This window comes from Electrophorus electricus, chromosome 3, assembly GCF_041902795.1.
Source record: "Electrophorus electricus isolate QZ-2024a chromosome 3, ASM4190279v1, whole genome shotgun sequence".
NCBI lineage: Eukaryota > Metazoa > Chordata > Actinopteri > Gymnotiformes > Gymnotidae > Electrophorus > Electrophorus electricus.
In genome coordinates, this window is record NC_137499.1 from 27344491 (window position 1) to 27356986 (window position 12496).

Genomic DNA, 12496 nt, shown 5'->3' on the forward strand with positions numbered 1-12496 from the left:
GGGAATGGAACTATTGTGAGAGAACACGCACCCCCCAACTTTCAGGACCATATCCCTCCCAGTACAAGGATGCAGTGACCCCAGTGCTGTGAGTCCAGCAAGGCATGGATCATGGATTTAGGCCCCATGTACGCCCTCGATGTCCAGTTCATGTGTAGAAGTAGAGAAGAGCTTTAAGAAAGACACTTGGACTGAGCATTATCATGTAAGACAGAGGGTTCTAGGCAATATGACTGGATAAATTTGTCTCAGACCTAGACCCTCTAAAATGCAGACGTAGCTTCTAGGGAGGGATACACAGAAACATGTCCCATGTGGACAAACAAGACGATCTGTACTGGTTGGATCTGGGACTCCAGTTGCTGCGTTTGTCAGGGCAGCAGAACGCAGGAACGGGTATACATTTCTTGCTTTAAATATTCACTCCAAACATTGCTTTAAGAGCTGCACCCAGAAGAGAAGTTCACACTGATTTGAAGAGTCTGGCAGAAGGCTTTCCATAAGTTGAAGGTGAATTGCATGTCCTCCATGATTCTGTAGAAGCAAAAAATGTTCCTGAACTGGTGCTCTATGATCTCCATTGCTGACTTGGAGAATCGATCTATGATGACCAGGTTAACAGTTTAGCCATGAGAAGGAGGCAGACTGCTATTGAAGTCTGGAGTGATGTGACCAGGGGCACCATGGAATCAACAGGCATTGAAGCTGACCTGGAGGGAAGGATCTAGTGGTTTGTGACTGTGCACACGCCTAACAGGACTGAACAATGGGCACTGCATCTTAATCCATGCAGTTCCACTGGAATTTGTTTTTCACTAGGAGTAAAATGCATTGACTGCCCAAGAGACAAGAACCTCTGGAGGAATGAACCTACTCTATTACCTGAACTTACATCATGGTGAAGGCATAGATCCTGTGGGGTGGATAAGTCAGAGAAGTGGGATCCTCTCTCTGGGCCTGCTGTATGTTCTCTAGGATCTGCCACTGAATGGGAACCCACTTTACAAATGGACAGGAAGACGATTTCCTTGCTAGTCCTGTCTCATTTGGACTCCAACCAATGGAAGAGGGCTTCAGCCTTAGTGTTCTCAGAGCCTAAAAAATAAAAGGAGCATGAACTGGAGTCTCTTGAAGAACCGAGTCCACCAGGCCTGAAGCAAGTTCAAGTTCTTGGCAGCTTGAACATGCTCAAGGTTGTGATGATCTGTGAGGATGACAAATGGATTTCTGATACCTTCCAACCAGCGACAGCACTCCTCGAGTGCATTCTTTATGAACAGGTGACCTCAGTTCACCATGTGATAGGATATTCTCTGAGGGGTGAGTGTCCTTGAATAAAAGCCAAAGGGAAAAGTTCCTCAAGATTACCATGGCTTTGTGGAAGTACAGCTCCAACTCCCTTCTCAGAGGACTCAACTTCTGCAACAAAGAGCCATGAATGGCCGTGAAAGGTCAAAGTCTGGAATTCAAAGAAAGCGAGGAGGTCTTGATTGTTCCATAGCTATACTATGCTGTCGAGGCTATGCTTTTAGTAGAAAGATCAATGAAGCTTCAATTGAAATGAAATGATGAGGCCTAGAAATCTTTGCAGATCTTTGTCAGTCTGTGGCTGAGGTCAATTGACTACTGCTTGAACTTTCTTGTCCATTTCTACACCATTAACAAAAGAGAGCGAATACTTAGGAAACCAACATGTTTCAAGAAAAGGAAGAAATTTTTTTAAGTAGGGCAGATAACGCGCTACAGACATGTATAATCTGCTTGTTTTACGAGGAATAAATCACAATGTCATCAATGTAGGCAATGATGGAGAGGTTCAACATGTCTCTGAAGACATCAGTAATAAATGCTGGAAAGACCACAGGGCCATTAACCAGTTCATAACTCTTAACCAAGTATACATAAGGGCCACTGATGGTAATAAAGCAATTTTCCGTTTGACCTCCTACCAGTTTTGGGTGAGGTTATATACTGTATGCAGATCAAACTTTGTAAAACTATTTGCTTTACCAGTCTGTTGGACAGCGAAGGGAACCAGAGGGAGATAACATTTAAAGGTGATACTGACAGTGATGGCAGCAAATGATAGCATGTCTGATAGGAGTAATCCTCCAGCCTTCCTTTACACAAAGAAGAATACTGTGGACGTGGCAAAGTACATAGACAGGGGTACAGAAAAACAGAGACCTCCTAGACCTTTCACAGACCATTAACAATGGCAAGACTCCACAGTGAGCAGGAACACTAAGAGGTTTATATACATGGGAGAATGGGTGTGCATCTGTAATCCTGTAGCTCACCTGCTCACCTACCATCATGGGTTTGATTCCCAGTGAGAACGCATGCCGTCTATGGCTAATTGTATGGAAGTCATTGTAGATAAGAGTATCTGCTAAATACTGAAAAGAAAAAATGAGTAACTAGAGATAACAGTTGGGTTAGTATTCTACAGAGGCGAGGGGATTGGTCTGGCTGTTGCAGTGATCTGGCATGACAACTAGAAACACTAGTGTACAGACAGTCCTACACTGCTGTACCAGATCATTACAGAGATGTTATTATGAACCAACTAGAGTCACGGAGCATGACAGCAGGATGCATCAGATCAGCAGCCTGCTAGCGAGGGCCCACTCACGGATCGGACAAGCCACTCCCGAGCCTGGTGGCGTGAGCCGCCATGCTTTTGTGCCCACTAACCTTGCGCAGGAGTGCAGATAGTTCCTGACCAGCGCAGGTAAGGACATGGATCATGACACGGGCTCTGCTTCCGCAGTGATGTTCTCGCATCTGTGGAGGTCAACGACAAACGCGGTCTTGTTTCCCCAGATGTAACACTGCGGCGTGCGATTAACATACTGCAGCGCTTACATTCAGGCGCATGAGCACAGCACACATGCCTGACAGCGCGCACACATGTACTGCAGGCTCTGTTTTAACTCGCAATTTTCCACCTGTCTATCACACAGCCTAGTAATATAGGGAGTTCGAGAGCGAGAGAGCGCGAGAGAGAGAGAGAGAGAGAGAGAGAGAGAGAGAGAGAGAGAGCGCGGAGAGCGGAAAAAGAATCAACAGTCATGAGTTTCTCTGTGGCGTCTGGATTTTGGCTGACTGTGGAGCTGAGTGGAGAGAGTCTGATTTGCATGTTTCACACATGAAGGATGAATCCTTCCTCATCAAGGCTCTGTGATGATAGCATTCACCGGGAGAAAATGACTGTCTTGTATTCGTATCATGCTCCATATCCCCCAAATTCTGCTGCAGTGTTTGTGTCATTTGAAGCAATATAGTGACCTGGAATCAGACAGACAGTGCGACAGAAGAGGAGAGAACACTATTGCTGGGGGGCTTTATGACCGTGGGGAATGGAACAGTACTCTCTTACTGCACGGGGTTGAAAAATCCTAGGAGCCCAACATGATTCAGCACCAAGCATGATGAGCAACAGCCTGCATCACTGAAGAAACTCACTCCATCACACTTTGTTCTCCCCTGCAAAAGCTTAGTGCGTTTCACCAAGAGTATGACGAGGTAGATGAGGAGACCAGTACAAGCTGCCAGCTATGATACAAACATAGAAAGAACATGAGCCTGACACACACACTCACACAAACACACTCACTCACCCACACCCACGTCAGCCAAAGAAGAACATGTATGTGTGTTATTAACACACACGCAAGCCCATACACACAAGCGGAATAAGAGAGAACTGTACCTCTATCGCTTAATCACACAGACAGAACAAGAGGCAAGACGCATCTATATTTCACACATAGTGTCTGCTTTTGCTTTCATTCTATTAGTTCTTGTTTTCTCTCTCAAGCCCACAAAGACTTATTTGTCTTGCACTGTCTATCTCTATCCTGTGGGAAGGACCTTTGTTTCTTCTCTCATTACTCTCTCTCTCTCCAAAAAAAAAAAAAAAAAAAAAAAAAAAAAAAATTATATATATATATATATATATATATATATATATATATATATATATATATATATATATATATATATATATATATACACACACACACACACACACACACACACATATATATACACACACACTATATATATATATATATATATACTTATTTATTCATTTATTTATTCATTTATTTATTTATTATATCTCCATTTCCAGCTCTCAGAGAACTAAGGACTCTGGTTGGTGTCAAGTTAGTGTGAGATCCACCTACTCACTCCTTCCAGAGAGCCAGATCAGGCCTAACCCCCCCCCCCCACACACACACACTCTCCTGCTCCAGTCCCCAGTGAAAGGCCTTGGTCCCTGGGGAGGCCCTGCCGTGGTGCACAGGCCACACGACTCTGTGGGGTTGAGGAGTGACCGGAAGCCCCGCAGACGAACACGCACACGGCTGATTGATGACGTGCAGGCCAGGGCATTTATCACAGACTCCAGACCTCCCCACAGAGGGGGAGGCTGGGCCAAGGCTGCGGCTTTTTCTGCTTCTGATGAAGGAGAGCGAGAGCGAGAGAGAGAGCGCGCGCGAGAGAGAGAGAGAGATTTTTAAAAAAGAGTTGAAGGCTTAGCCAATCAATAGCTTAATGATGATAAGGACTTTGGAGTGAGAGTGAAACAGAAAGGGAAGAATGAAGAGAGTGTGGGAGGACAGAGGCAGGAATGGATGTTTCTACAATGCGAGGTTGACTTTTGAAACCTCTAATCACATAAGAAGGCTACAGCTATAGAAACTGCACAATTTATCTACATACTACTCCAGATTGCTTCACTCTTTGTGCCTCTGGGCTTTCTCTGACTCTGACGTGGGGGGGAAAAAACCCTCTAAATACACATGAATACTTCAATGTCATTACACTGAAATGATGAGTCAAGTGAAGGATGCAAACATTAAGCTCTTTTATGTCTGAAGTGACATGTACACAGATTATGGATACAGATTCATCTCCCACACACGCCAACAGTTGAGTAAAAAATGAAAAGTGAAGTGAAAACTGATTCTTAATGAGCAGGAGGAAAAGAATGTCAGTAGTAACAAGATTTTAGGTGGCAAGCAGAGGCAGAGGGGATAGTGTCGCACATCTGTCTCTTATGTAAACTCCAAGATCTACACCGAGAAAGGGCAGCTTCACCACAAAGAGGTTTCAGAAGCAAGAAACGGAGGCTGGCAGCAGAGATGGACATTCGTACTGCTCAGTCACACGTGCTTCGAATGTCTGGCACCCCATATTTTTGTTTGTTGTTTTGTTGATTGTTTGGGGCTGAGGGATCGCTTTCATCCGATTCATAAAGTGTCAGAGTGGCTGTAGGTTTGCGGTCCATCTGGAGACGCACACATCTAATTAAGCTGACCAAGTGATAGCTACAGCTAACCTAATTAACCGAAGCTAACTAAGCTGGCTAATTATCTGAAGCCCATTTGTTGTTGATTGCGTGAGCCAAGCGCTTTGATCTACACTCGCGTGTAACTCGCTTCCCACAGGCAGCACAGTGCAAATACAAGTAGAAATGCAAATAAAAATGATCTTTGGCAAGGGCTCTCGAGAACGCAAAGGGATTTGCAGAAAAATGCAAATAACCCAAAAAGAGCCCTGGTTGTGAATGACAGGTATGGCAGCTGGATCCGGGAGGAGTGGGGCACATGTCAAGGGAGACCATGCTGACTGTAATTGCTCAAAATGCCACTATGAATGTTCACAGGTGAAAGGTGACTACATTAGTTGGGATTTCATGGTAATTTTCTGCTGTTTCAGTCACTAATTATAGGTGTCACTGCATAAGAAAGAGCCTTTGTGGGGGGGCATTTATTCAAATTAGGACTTTTTTTTTTCTTTGTATTAGGATTGACGATGGAAGTATTTCAGAAACCCAAAGTTTGAAAACAGAGCCTGTGCACAGAGCCGACTGCCTTTTCAAGCTTTGTGGGGTCCCCAGAGGAATTTCTGGCACTTGTACTGAAACAGTACTGTGGTTTGGTACGGTCAGTATTGGAGCAAGCACTGAATATGTTCAAACAGCACAGACAGGGAGTCATTGCCCAGTGATGTGCACTCTGTCATCTATGCATGCTGCACTTTGCATATGCAGCATCTTAAAACAAACCACAGTTCTTCATGAAATCTGCATTACTTGAACCCGGCAAAAAAAAAACCCCAGAAATTAAAAGATTTCACCCACATCAGGTCAGGGATTTGTGAAGAATAATAATGCGGAAATAGTTTTGTCCAGCAGACAATCACAGGATGTAAGACTGGGATTCAGATCGCATCCCTGGAGACAGAGGTGCTCTCTTTACATAGCAGCCCGCTATGATAACATGACCAATCAGCTTCATTCACGGTAAATGTTCTGTTCATCTACCAGTGACTATAAAATCCAGTACTGGAAACTGGATTCCCATTTCCAGTTCACATGGAAAGCCCGTGTTGAAAGTCTGTTCTCGGTGCAACAGCAGAGGTTTTATTTCTCATGAAGGCCCGGAGCGTATGGGATCCATCCCAAACACGTGTATCTCTTCTACCAGCCGGCTGTAGAAAGCCTGGGCAGTTATGGGATAACAGCATGGTATGGGAATCTTTCATTACAGTTACAATATCAGCGTGGCCCTCTTGGTAAAACATGACGGTCTTAGGAAAGGCCTTTCGCTCCATTTCTGAAGAGTCCGTGCTGAGAGGTGAAGAGGGCAGCTGACTCACGCCTGGTCGTCTATCAGCATTATCAGCTCCTACACTCTGGCAGAAAAGCCGGAGAACCAAAGGTGCAAGCATATTCGGTTTAAGCCCTCATTCATGCCAGCTTTAATTAAGATTTTAAAGATTTTAAAGAACCAGAACCATGCAGAACTATGAGGATACTGTGAGATACTGTAGGGACTGGGAACATTGGAGCTTTTTACTATTGGCACTTGAATGTTAACGTATGTGTGTATGGATATGTATGACTGAAATGTATATGTGCAATTGGATGTTATTGTCTATTGTAGGTATGCTGACTATGAGGGAAAAATCTCTTAGGGGGCAATAAAGTATTTCTTATCTTATCTTAAGTTAGATTTGAGGTACGAGGTGGAAGACCACTGTCTTATATCCTCTATTAGGACACAATTATCAAAGCTAAGCCCAGAAGAAAAAAAATATGACCCCAGGACAAAACAAATCCATCAGACGAGACTAGAAACCCAACCACCACCACCTGAAAACACACACACACACACACACACACGCGCGCGCACGCACGCGCACACAACCCTTATGCCGTACACTCGACTAATGAGCTTGGAATCATTTCCACATGCTAGGGTCAGCCCAGTTGTACGCGCTTCTGTAACTCTCTTATCTAAATCTTCCTCCCCTTCAAAGCGCTCTGGGAAAAAACACAGCGGATGGTGCCTTGCCCTGCTGTTTGAAGACGAGCGGGACGGCTCCTCGTAACACCGTGTCCGTCCTGTCTCTCCTGCAGCCCTTACAGACAGGACATGCACCCCTTCACATTCCTAACAAGACTACAAGCAGGCATGTGTTGGAATAGCCGCACCTCCGAGAGGCACTCACAGTCAAAGCAGCTTGTACATATAACAAAATGACTTAATTATAAAACCTCAAAATAGGGATAAAAAAAAGATTACTGAACTGAATTCCAGGGCAAACACAAAAGCAGATCAAAAGAAAGGATGGACTAGATCTCTGTTATGATTTTGCCCTGTCACTTACCATAGTGTTAACATAGCTTTATCGTATTAAAGCCTGATATGTGCTTAACTCGAGGGGAAAAAGCACAGTATCAAACTGATCAAAAACGCTCAGAGACAGATCATTAACACTCTACATCTTGCATCGTGGCTTGCATATGTGGAAGATATTTTAAAACCTGCAGTAAGATGCAGTTTAAAAAAAAAAAAAAAAAAAAAAAGGAAAGTTTGTTTTAGGGAGGGGTTCACGTGGGGGTCGCGTGGACATTGAGATTCTCACAGGAAGCCTGAGGCACCACCCACACAACCTGCACCATCCTTCTAGTTTGGGCAATGATGCATCTAAAAATGTCCGTTTCTCAGTTCATATTTCAGCTGCTCTTTCAGGACTCTCTATTAGTCAGTCGCCTCAATAAAGCGAGAGCAGAATTTATTCTGTAGTCAGATATCTATCTTCCCTGCCTTGGCCCACTTTGGTCCTCTTAGTCCGAAACATATTAAAATAACCAGCCTATTGATATTAATATTAGATGAGATTTGGTGGGCCGTAATATATGCAGCACCAGAGGGCACACGATGCTTTCCTGTCCTCTCCACACAGAGGAAAATGAGGAATATTAATCGCTGTCATCTTATTACTGTAGCTCGCTCTCTTCCTCTCATTATGCGTTTTTAAGAGCAGAACTGTTGGGAAGGATATTAATACAACGCCACGCGCTAATAGGGGAAGAACGTAGTAACTTCTGTTCAGAGAGGTTGATGCCGAGTAACCGCATGAGGTATGGAGCTACGGAAAGATAAACGTGCATGACCACATATAAACATGCACATGCACAAGTGTGCATATGTCCACCACTTAAAGCAGTGCCGTTTTTGCAAGCCGCTGTCATTAAAAACACGTTATGTTTCACTCCCTCGAGTGAACTCCTGCCGTGGGTCAATTTAAGGGGGTTTCAGATACCACGCAGCCCCCCGACAATGTCCGAGGAGGCTCTCCAGGCCGGTGACCAGATCCATCAGCTCCCCGGTGTGGCTCACGAGTCAACACTTAATTGATATCACACAATTAAAGGAGCCTGTCTAACCTTGGGCAGTCTGGTCAGGGTGAAAGAGGTGAGGAAGTGGGGGAGTGAGAAAGAGAGAGAGCGAGAGAGAGAGAGAGAGAGAGAGAGACAGAGGGAAAAGAGAGTAAACGCTGGAATCATTAGTCAGGACCAGGAGGATGGAGGGGAAGCCTGAAAGATGGGGGGAGGGAGGGAGGAAGAGGAGGTCTGGTCATAAAGAGAAAGCCTGGAGGAGGGGAGGGGAGGGGAGGGAGAGAGAGAGAGAGGCTGACAGAGACAGAGGGGACAATGAAAACCCAGACAATAGTGGTGAGAATGACAAAAGAGGCACTAGAGGCTGGATTAGAGATGAAGAACACAGGAGAGGAAGATGAAGAGAAGGTACAGGTAAGAGGCCGAAAGAGAGAGGAGGCGGGGCAAAAAAGAACACGAGGTGAGAAAGTATACCTGCATTACTTCCAATTGGTTACTTATCTGAAATCCAGAGGAAAACCTTTGTGCGTCAAGCCACAGCAGGACGTGCAGGTGACCCTAGATGCCTAGAGGTCATGAAAATCAGCATATTAAATCCAGTGTGAAGTCTTTTGACTAAATAGTGTCCTAGGTTACAGACCTACTGCTAAAAATCGCCCGAGTTGTTTAGTCCACTTAAGCTGTTTCGAAATCAACCGCATGTCATAGGTGCTAGCAATGTGAAATGCTTAATTTATTTGTTGTTCAGAAAGATATCCATGTTAGTACAGAGGTAGCCTGAAGTGTCATTATATCCTGTTTGTTATGTCTACTGCGCTTGTGAATGTTTGGTGCGACTCACAGAGTAGCACAAAAAGACGTTAACCACCCCCCCCAAAATACCAGCACAATAATCACCACCTTCCAGCCAGGGTTAATTTATATAGTGCCAGCTGGGCAGACAGGTTGAGCATCAGTCACAGCCAACAGGCCCACTGCACACAAGCCCGTAGAACAGAGATCCACTAGGCATGCCCCTGTCCAGCTGGACACACGGACTCTGGACCGAGCCCCCAAAAGAGGAGAGAACATGGACATCAAATGGAGACAGACAGGCAGAGAGAGATAGTCCACAGACAGACCGCGGGAGACAAACAACTCTCAGAGCAGATGTTGCGCGCTCAGAGCGTTCTCTGACTCCGAACAAAGCAGAGTCACGGGGAGCTTTCTTCCCTCGTATTCAGCGGCTGCGGGCCGCCCGCGTGCCCGGCAAACGCCGTCAGCAAGCGCTGCCCACCTACCCGCGACGGGAGCAGGGAGACCGGGCCGGAGCAGATGCCAGAACGCCTGCCGGGCCCGAGAACAGAGCGAGGCGAGTGTGGAGCATCTGGTCCGCGAAGTGGCTGGGAATATGGCAAATGAGCCGCCATTTTTCGCTGACATCTCCAAACTTTTACTCTCGCTAAGGGAATAGTATGCTCCTATGCAGTTAGATTTTGCCTTATACAGGTGTTTTTGTTTTTTGGTTTTTTTAAATAAAAACAAACACAGAGGCAGTAACCAGGTGTAAAACTTCCAGTAAAGGTTACCAGGCCATCCATCAGAGAGACTAAAGCCCTCAACAGAGTCACACGTGTAGTAAGAAAGCGTAACAGTTTGATTTGTGAGACACCCATGGCATCCATCAGCCCTAATATACCATAATAGAATTCAAAGAAGCATTCTATAATGCCTCTGTAGGACATTCTAGAATCACAGTGAGCGTTGCATAATTGCCCACAAACACAAACAAACAAATGTCTATTTAGAAATCTGGAGTGAGTCAGCTACTGATGTAAGAAGGACAGAGAAACAGGCATTCATTTCTGACGCTTGATTGTGCATCTTCATCCAAAATTCTAGTTCCAATCAATTCCAGCACCGATAGCGCTGGGGCTTCAGTATTCCCCTCTTCAGTACTTTCTGGAGCCCTGACCTGTGGTGGGATATTTGCAGTATTGTGCAAGTTCCTTAAAAATGTAGTTATCTAAGCTACTAGCACTTTAGAAAAAGTCTAGCTCATCCTTCAGAGAAATGTAGCTAGTTCCACGGCATGCTACATGGCAGACAGGGCCAGAGTACGCCGACACTACAGTACATCGATGGCTGATGTCACGTCTTCTGCTAATAAACAGTGATCGAGAGAAACCGCTTGACAAACATGCTTCGTCTTATTAGCGGACAGGAACCTCCCGCAGTCATTGGAAGTCATTTCCAACCAATGGACAAGAAGCAGCTACGAAATTTGATGGATTATGTTAAGAAAATTAAATGTATCGTTTATTAATGGTACCCTACTGCTCGGTCAACAAAATAGTTTACTCACTACAAGCTATTCAAAAAAGATTGTATAAAAACTTTAAACTGTAGCAACACTGCTTGGTACAGGAAATTGTTTAATGAATAACATATTTTGCAGAAATGCTGCTGTCCCACTATAGATATTGGACCATACTTCAAAGAAAATGTGAAAATATAGTTCATAGAGATGCAGTGATTTTTAGATCTGGTCAGTGGTGACGCCACTGGCATTTGACCTCATCCTGCAGCTGATGAGATGTACGTTGAGCTTTATTTAGAGACCTTCATGTCATCATCATAGAATATGAAAATGTCGTGAGGAAACCGCGACTGCACCATAGGGTACACACGGCTTTTTTAAAATGGACCTCATATTTCTTCCCCATTTAAATGACCATTTACAGCAATTACCTCACATTAATGACTCCCAGAGGACTGGGTGGCCCATACCATTATGGATGCCCCACCATATGCAGCAGATGGCAACAGGCAGTGTGGGATCCTTCAAACACATCCAGATTAAAAAAAAACAAAACAAGAGAAACCGTGTTACTGCTTCCAAAGCTCGGAGGTTCAGGTCACACTGGCCACAGAGACCGTGGGGATCCAAACAGCAACCCTGCCATAACCATTCAGGTTTCGCGAAGCTCAAGATGGACTGCATGGGCCATGGAGGTGTTGACTTGGTGCTTGTTTCTGAGGCTACAGTTTGATGGTGTTCAGCAACTCTACTGTCAGGCGTGTATTTGTCTTTGCCAGTGAGCTCCATCTTGCAGCCGCTGCCCGAGCAGTTCAGCCAGGTTGTCAGGAGTTCCAAACCCTGCTTCTGTTGACAGATTAAATCCATTTCCAGTTTTTTGTTATTGATGATGCACTTGCAGCTAGGTCTCTTTGGACCTTTGTAAGTCTTTGGCTGCTGCGTACATAACATACATAACACAATGCTGTCAGGCTCCTTTTATAGCCGACACACACTGCTAATCGGCATCGAATGTAATATGATCCATCTGTCCAGCTGCCTTTGAAATTGTGGTTTAGTTACTTCAAAATTAAAGTCCTTTTTTAAAATGTGGCATTTCCATTATTTTGTTCACTCTGTGTAAATCAGGTGCGACAAAGAAAGTCGGGGGCAAATTATTCTGTCGGTTTCTCCTGACACACTGAAGGTCCATTGTGAGCTTTAATATCTGGTGCCTTTGTGTGCATGAAGCAGCAAATGAAGTGCTGCTGCCTGGAGCGACAGACGCCATCAGCTACAACCAACAATATTCAGTCTTGCTCACAATCTCACTGATCTGAGGCCAGCTTTGAAAATCAGGCCTGTAAAAAAATCAGAATATTGTGGGTGTGGGCAATTCACCAGGGGCAGTGAGATGATATCTCTCGTAAGTCTCTCAGTCCTGGGACAGGTCACATGATAACCCTTCTAATACCCCCTAACGCTGATAAATCTCTCACTGATAGAACAGATCCCTC